We start from the raw sequence: 8,923 nt of genomic DNA, 5'->3' as shown, positions 1-8,923 counted from the left end.
CTTCTAAATGTATGTTATTGTGTTAACACCATAAACTGTGGAGCCATCCATCCACATGGGTCTCACCTCATAGGGTGAGACTGTTTAGTGAGATCTACTGGTTAATATTATAAATTAAAAGCACACGCTTCCATACTGGATGGCTCATGATGAAAGTTTGGCTCAAAAGTAATCATGTCAAGGCTCGAGTCAATATTGAATCAGAATCAGAATCAGAATTCTTTTTATTGCCATGTATATTTGCACATACAGGAAATTGCCTTGGTGTGGTTGGTGCACTTTACAAACAACAAATTAAAAAACACAGTATCGAACAATATAACAATATAAAAAAACAACAATATATACAGTTAAAGAGTTACGTGCGGTTTTAAGGTGCAGAGATTGGTAATCGTGCCAGTAATATAGAGTTATAAATTATGTGCAAGGGTGGGGGGGGGTCAGCAGAGTCAGTGTGATGCGGAGTCAGTGTGATGCAGGGGGCTTGTTTGTGAGCCCCACTGCCATGGGGAAAAAACTGTTCAGGTGACGCGAGGTTTTAGTCCTGATGGCCCGGAACCTTTTTCCAGACGGGAGTCTCTGGAACAGGTGGTGAGCGGGATGGGAAGGATCAGCAATGATCTTGCCTGCTCTCTTACTGGTCCTGGAGTGGAACAGATCTATGAGAGCCGGCAGGTCACAGCCGATGACCTTCTCAGCTGACCGAATGATCCGCTGCAGTCTGCCCTTGTCCTTGGCAGGGGAGGCAGCGAACCAGGCGGTGATGGATGAGGTGAGGATGGACTCAATGATGGCTGTGTAGAAGTCAACCATCACTTTCCGCGGCATGCTGAATTTCCTCAGTTGCCGCAGGAAGAACATCCTCTGCTGGGCCTTCTTGATGATGGAGATGATGTTCTCCGCCCATCTCAGGTCCTGTGCGATGATCGTCCCCAGCAATCTGAAAGACTCCACTGTTTTAACTGGGGAGTTGCACATGGTGAGAGGGACGGTTTGAGCTGGGCTCCTCCTGAAATCTGCTACCATCTCTACAGTTTTTAAAGCGTTCAGCTCCAGGTGGTTCTGGCTGCACCAGGAAGCCAGGCTGTTAACTTCCCCTCTGTAGGCGGCCTTGTCCCCATTGGAAATTAATCCAATAAGGGTTGTGTCGTCAGCAAACTTCGGATGTTTTACAGAGGGATGGCTGGAGGTGCAGTTGTTTGTGTAGAGGGAGAAGAGGAGAGGAGAGAGCACACAACCTTGTGGGGCTCCAGTGCTGATGGTCCGGGTGTCAGAGACAAGCTTCCCCAGCCTCATGCGCTGCTTCCTGTCGGTCAGGAAGTTAGTGATCCACCTGCAGGTGGGCTCAGGCACGCTCAGCTGTGTCAGCTTGTCCTGGAGAAGAGCTGGGGAGATGGTGTTTAATGCGGAGCTGAAGTCCACAAACAGGATCCTGGCGTAGGTGCCAGGGGAGTCGAGGTGCTGGAGGATGAAGTGGAGTCCCATGTTGACCGTCGTCTACGGACCTGTTGGCTCTGTAGGCAAACTGCAGCGGGTCGAGGAGGTGGTCGGTTATGGTCTTGAGGTGGTTCAGCACGAGGCGCTCAAAGGTCTTCATCACTACGGAGGTCAGGGCGACTGGTCTGTAGTCATTAAGGCCTGTGATCCTCTGCTTCTTGGGAACGGGGATGATGGTGAATGTTTTAAGACAGGCGGGTACAACACATTCTGCCAGTGAGGTGTTGAAGATGTCCGTGAATACTGGAGACAGCTGATCCGCACAGTGCCTTAGTGTTGAGGGGGAGACAGCGTCTGGTCCAGCTGCCTTACGGGGCTTCAGTCTCTTCAGGAGCTTATTTACATCTCTCTCCTGAATTGAGAGAGGTGTGATGGGGGGATGGATGTGTGATGGGGGGGGGGGGCATTTTGTGGGGGGGGCTATCATCTTTGTCCAGGCTGGGGAGAAGAGGTGTGATAGATGCGGGGGGGGTTGAGAGTGTCTATCGAATCTACATTAGAAGTCATTCAGTTCGTTTGCAAGTCTCAAGTCTTCCACAGAGTGGGGGGATTTGGTTTTGCAGCCGGTGATCACTCGAAGGCCCTTCCAGACAGACGAGGAGTCGTTGGCTGCAAGCTGTTGTTCCAGTTTCTTTGAATACTGTCGTTTGGCCTCCTTAATCTCCTTGCCAAAGGAGTATTTAATCAGTCTGAACCTATCCATGTCCCCACTCTTGAGGTTCACCTCTTTCTCCAAACGAAGCTGTTTGAGCTTTGCTGGGAACCAGGTCTTGTCCTTGTTATAACACACCCTGGTGCGTGTCGGAATACAACTGTCTTCACAGAAGCTGATGTAGGACGTCACAGCATCTGCATATTCGTCCAGGCTGTTAGAAGCAGTTCTAAAAATGTCCCAGTCATTGTTGTCAAGGCAGTCACACAGCTCCTCCACAGCTTCTCTGTTGCTCCAGTTCTTGGATCTCAGCACAGCAGGTTTAGAAAGTTTAAGTTTCTGTCTGTAAGCCGGGATCAGGTGAATGAGAGCGTGGTCGGATAGACCCAGGGCAGCGCGGGAAACTGCATGATAACGCCGGGTTCACACCGGACGCCGAAGCGTGGCGTAAAGGCCAATGTATGCTTCTGCGTTTTGACGGACACGGACAGATAGGACCGCCCTCTCCAACGTGGAACGCCCTCTCCGTGCTTTTCGTGCCGCGCTCATTTTTCTAAAGGCCTCAAGGCCAATGTATGCTTCTCCGTTTTGACGGACACGGACAGATAGGACCGCCCTCTCCAACGTGGAACGCCCTCTCCGTGCCTCTCCGAGGCTCCTCGGAGAGCTTTTCGTGCCGCGCTCATTTTTCTAACTATACGTCGAAATGACGGACAGCCCACGGATAGCACTTGGCTGTGATTGGTCCGCTAACGCCAGCATTTCGGAATGGAAACTTCCTGTTCCATTCCCTACATCACAATAAACCAAAATCACAACTACGACTCTATGATTAATGTGACAAGTGTGTCCGACTGACGGTGGCTGGTTAGAGCACTTACAGCATGTGTGTACGGTCACATACGGTTATAACGAACTTTGATAACGGGGGTAGCGGGCTAGCCACCATGCTAACTGCGGTGGGAACAGCGCAAAAACCCGCTGACTTTAATCCCGCGGCTCTCATGACACTGTTTCTCAAACACCGTCAGGTTAGAAGCAAACACTTGGTAGTAGCTAGTATCGGGTGTCCGTGCTGACTGTGTGTGGAAGCTGGGGGGGGGGGGGGGGGGCTAGCTGCCTCCGTGTAGCTTCAAGCTGTTGCAGCTGTTGAATTAGCAACGCGTTTGGAAACAAGACCGGGGAACCGCTGCGCTAAGACACGATAACAAAAGCATTTTGACCCGCTGGGTGTCACTTTATTCAGCAAAAACTGTCGCGTCATCAACATCCTGTTTCTGTTACCATCGTTCCCTGTGTGTGAGGAGCCGGGAGGACGTAAATAAACCAGCGTGGACTTCTTCTATATACCTCATGAGGTAGGCTTCTCTATGCTCGAATTCAGTGGCGCCATCTACTGATCTGGCGGTGAATTGTTTTCACAACAAAAAGGCTCGTAGAACTATAAATCAAAAAGGGTCCGTCCGATCCGTCCGTCCGTCATTCCGAAACGGACTCGGAGAAGCATACTGAGGCCTTAAGTGCAGCGCCAAGCCTCTGGCTCCCATCCACTCCCATGTTAAACCTTTGTGCGGGTCACACCGGAGGCCGAAGCGCCGCGCTGCGCCAAGGCTGCCTAGCGCCGTGCAGCGATCGTTTCGGCGTCGTCTATTTGTTGCGCTTGACGAGAGCGTATCGCGCCAGGAAACACACTGAAAAACGATTTTAAACGATATTGATGACATATTTTATATGATATAAATTATCAAATATGCATCCCATACTTTGAATTCCCTTTCTGTTGTCCTGGAGTTTTAATTTTACCTACCACATTATTAAATGTCCCCCTCTGCCCATCCACTACAGCCACACAAGCAGTGATAAAGATAAAAAGGGGGGGGGGGGGCTATGTATTCTCCACATAGGCTTGAGTGGAGAATACGTAATTTACCCTCGACACCCGACATTTAACGGAGCAAACAGAGGAGAAGTTCTTCAACATGGATGACATTAAATTAATAATTGAAGTGGAGAAGTACAGTGAGTTGTATGATCCTCGGAACATGTTGTATAAAGACAACACCAAAAAAGACAAATGTTGGGACGCTGTTGCTTAATGTTGGGGCAACAAGTATAGGCTTGAATACTACTGGATCAACGGGTGATATTATTAGCGCTGCCCGGCGTTTCAGCGTCGCTTAAGCGCCGGCGCTATAGAGATTAGCGCGGCGCTTTGGCGTCGCCTCCGCGTTCTCTGTTCCTCTTTCAAAATGAATGCGCTGTCGATGTCTTCTAAAACAGACTCAATGGCAGCATCTACACATCTCAGCTCTCCAGCGGCAGGCATGTTTGTTGAAAACGAATTTAACCCAAGCGCACTTTGATGACGTGGTTGATAACGTTACTGTTGATCATCTGTCCATCATCGTATAAAGCCCGCCCTGACAATCTAATTGGTCCGAAAAGTTTCTGTTCGGGCATAATTTCTCCCAAACGGAGCGACTTCAGACCGAACTTCCCGACCTCGAATGTTGTGGGCGGGGCTAAATTCGTCTGGCATCCAGGCTATATTGAATGTTTACTACTACACAAATAACAAAAAATTATGGTGCTTCTCATGAAAGCCTGTACATGGAGCATGCTCCCAAAAATAAAGTAAACATATGGGTTGGAACACCCTCAATATCACTCTTGTTTAAGAATTTGCCCTTTTAAAAACAAAATGATATTCACTACAGACTTAATGATTCTTGTCAAGATACTTTTGAAGTTTCAGAAAGGAAATTATATCAAGGACCTAAAAAGTCATGTGGGATTTGGACAAAAGTACAGGCTTTAATTTTCTGACCCATTTTGTGATATATCCATTCATTATCTATAGCACTCAACTTTTGAGAGGGAATGGAGACAATACTTGTTTGTTTATACCTTATTCTCTTCAGTGTTGCTCTTATTCTTGGACAGGTGAAGCAAGCCGTGTTAAAGGGGGTGGGTTGGATTGTAGTTGGAACGCTGGTTCTAAGGTGTGACTATGGTAAATGATTTACATGGCTCCTGGGTCAGGAAGGAGAACTTTGCCTAGAGCTCCAGGGAAGTCATGACTGGCTCTGAACTAATTTCAATTTGTAGCAGCACATTAAACTTTCTTGTTATTGGTTGACCCGTTCTATTTCCTGATCCAGCACCACACAATATTTAACACATACTGGCTCATTACAAGTACTTTGTTTAATAATCAAAGTACATACTACTGGAAATACATCTTAAATGTTAGGCGGCTGCATATATGAAAAAAAAACACCTAACCTCAAAAAAATTCTAACAAAAGGTTTCTCAGCTATTTCTTGTAGTATTAGGTGTCCTTAGTAACATACTAAAAGTTTACCAAAGTTTGACCACTAGAAAGTTGTAAATTTCAAGATGGCGTCCAAGATGGGCAGGAAGTCCTTGAAATATCCTAACTGCTTCATTTTTTTACCTAGCAAAGTAATCTTGGTGTCTAATCCCATGTTTTTTGGGTCTAGGAATTCATTGGACTTGTTTAAATTGCCCTGGCATAATTATATACCTATGGAATACATGATTTTATGAGATTACTAGGGCTGTAACGGTACACCAATCTCACAATTTGGTTTGTATCACAATGTTTGACCCACAGTTCGATACATAGGCCTACCTTAATGTTTTTTTTTGTGAAAACACTCACCCCATTGTTAACTTCAATGCAGAGACTGAGTTTGTGGGAAGAAAGGATGATTTCCTTTCCAGATCTTGCAACAAACAAGGACTTATCCATCTTATGACCGAGGAGCTGGAGAAGAAGGGCTGCTCTGTTATCAATGCTCCAGGTGACGTAGACGTGGACATTGTCAAAGCTGCAGTCAAGGCCTCAGAACATCAGCCCACAACCTTGATAGGGGAGGATACAGATTTACTAATTCTTCTCCTCTTCTATGCTGGGACGAAAAATAGAGGCCTCTATTTTCGTTCAGACAAGTCCAAAGCTACTAAGGTGTACAACATCAGTGAGATGAAACAAGTCCTGGATAGTGACTTGTGTTCCCAGTTGCTGTTTGTTCACGCCTTCACAGGATGTGATACAACTTCACGCATTTTTAGTGTTGGCAAACAGACAGCATTCCAGAAACTCGTGAATGGCGAGTCAACCATCCAGTCCTGTGCAAATGTGTTTCTGCTCAAACATCAAGCAAGGAATGTCATAGAGGACCATGGGACCAAGGCAATGGCAGTGTTGTTTGGCGGAAAGAGTAGCGATTCACTTGCCTCTTTGCGTTACAATCTTTTTAGCAAGAAAATCGCCACTGCCAAATCATTTGTTGGCCCAGAACGTCTGCCTCCAACTGAGTCCGCAACCAAATACCACTGCCAAAGGGTTTACTTCCAGATCATGGTGTGGATTGGAAAGGAAGGTGACCTGAACCCAGTGGATTGGGGATGGAAACTGGTGGACAACCGATTCCTGCCAGTTATGACTAGTAAGACTGCTGCCCCAGAAAGCCTCCTGCAGATGATACACTGTAATTGCACAACTGCCTGCAAAACACAACGGTGCAGTTGCAGGGCATATGGACTACCATGCATGCCTGCTTGTGGACCATGTCAAATTGGGAATTGTGAGAATCACTATAATCAACCTCAATGGGAGGAAGAGTGTGACGACTAATGGTGAATTAAGGTCACACTGCAAGGTGTATAAATAAGAAAAGTATTTAAAAAATATATAAAAAACAAAAGACAAAAAAAAATGCATTATAAAAAAGGTAAAATAAAAATAAAACACACAAAATGAAAAGGGGTTAGCGGTACTGAGCCTTCACGTGGCAGCCCTGTTTTGACTAATTTTACAGTACCACACAGTTCTTATTAGTTTAGTGTTTATTGGAATAAAAAAAATGGTTATGTACCACAGAAACCACCAACACAAGGCAAAACAATATGAAAAAAGAGAAGTATGCAATTACTTAAGTCGAATTTGACTTATTTTTCGCATATATATGCTTGTAACCAATTACTTTAATATATAAATGTACTTGTTTTCACTCATCTATCATGCAAATATGCTAATTAGAATATTAAATGGCCAAAACATGTATCAGGCACCAGTATTCCTGGTCTAGGAGGTTAACAAAGGAGTAATGGTCATTTTAAAGGACCTGACGGCGGCCATTTTGAAAATGGGGCCTTTCTTGGAGTCAAACTTTGGTAAACTTTTAGTATGTTTTTAAGTACATCTGATACTACTGTAAACCACTGAGAAACCTTTTGTTAGAATTTTTTTGAGGTCAAGTCATATTTGCAGCTGACTATGTTACTTGTTACAGTTTGTAAAACGGGCTTTTACTTGTAATACGTTATGCTTTCTCTACCACTGAAATAGTTATTGGTAATAACTTATCCTATAGCTACTGTGTGCTGGAAGCCTTCTGTAGAGTAGTTCAGCTCAAAGTGGAACAAAACTGCACTGCGAACCACTTCGTACCTTTGTGGTGACATCAGTGACGCAGCTTCTGTGTTATCTGAATGTTCATTCAAACACTTGAAACAACTAGCTGACCAGTTCCATGGCCTTGCTCCAGTTAAGTGCCGTGAACTGGCATTTGAATACGCAGAGAAAAACAATATCCCTGTCCCTGCCAATTGGACAGAGAAACAATGTGCAGGTAAGCTAGGGTGTGCAAGGGATCACATGAATCATAATAATCATAAATGTGCTTAATTGACCAAACCCCATGATTCTGTTACTATTAGTGGTTGTCAATCTAGCTGTCGGGATTTTAACTATTACAACATGTGTTGTTATGGTAGTTTTAAAGTGGAAAAAGTAAGTGGACCACTTTACCCCGGACACGACCACTTTTTTTAAAACAATCATATTTTCACTGCCCTTTGTCCTGAAAACATTCTGATCATTTCCATTGCTAGAAAACATCCTGAATTAATGGAAAATGTGTAAATTTTACTGATATATCATTTTAGCTCGCCTAGAGGGGAGCAAATGTAAAAAATGTCCCACATTACCCTGCTCTACCCTACTTTCCATGGAAAATGTTAATATGGCCCTAAAAGTATAGTAGTTGACTGAGAAAGTTTGTAAATCATTCTTTACCTTGGAAGCTGGAAAAATCTAAATACAGAGACCACTTACATTCATTTTAATGGCTATCAGTTGAATTTCACGTTAGTCTAGCTGATATGCAGTATATAATGCAAGAGGCTTTCGCTGGTGGTACACCATATTGAAAAGGATCCAAGCTGGAGGGAGAAAACAGATGTTAAGATTTGCTTCTGCAAAGATATGACCCTGATTTAGATAGCCGAGAAGAGGTATGAGCATTGAGTACCAATATGTATTGTTAGCCAAATATGAAGTGACCGCTATCATATCTCATTCTGGTGTATAATCAACTTGTTAATTAATTTGTGAAGCCTCTTGATGGGTATATAGCAGTTCTGCTCCTGTCCAAGTCATCAGAAACCATAAAGTCTGTGCCAAACAGGTACAACATCCACTTGAGAGTGAGACCGAATGGTTAAGCCATCTTTATTATTAAACAATATTGGGACCACATCAAACAACTGGTGGATTTTTGACCACCACAATCCTTTCCCTTGTCCGAACACATCCTTTGACAGAGAGCCCTCTCCCAGCTGCTTTCAATGAGCCTGTTTTAAGGATTTTGTGGACGAGTTGAGATTCATTCCAGTTCAGTGCATCCACCTTCTACTCATCTGCTCCTGTCCACCCGTCCCTTTCCATCTGGATCAATAAAGTAT

Source organism: Pleuronectes platessa, chromosome 4 (assembly GCF_947347685.1).
Source record: "Pleuronectes platessa chromosome 4, fPlePla1.1, whole genome shotgun sequence".
NCBI classification, from domain to species: domain Eukaryota; kingdom Metazoa; phylum Chordata; class Actinopteri; order Pleuronectiformes; family Pleuronectidae; genus Pleuronectes; species Pleuronectes platessa.
This window is presented reverse-complemented; position numbering follows the sequence as displayed.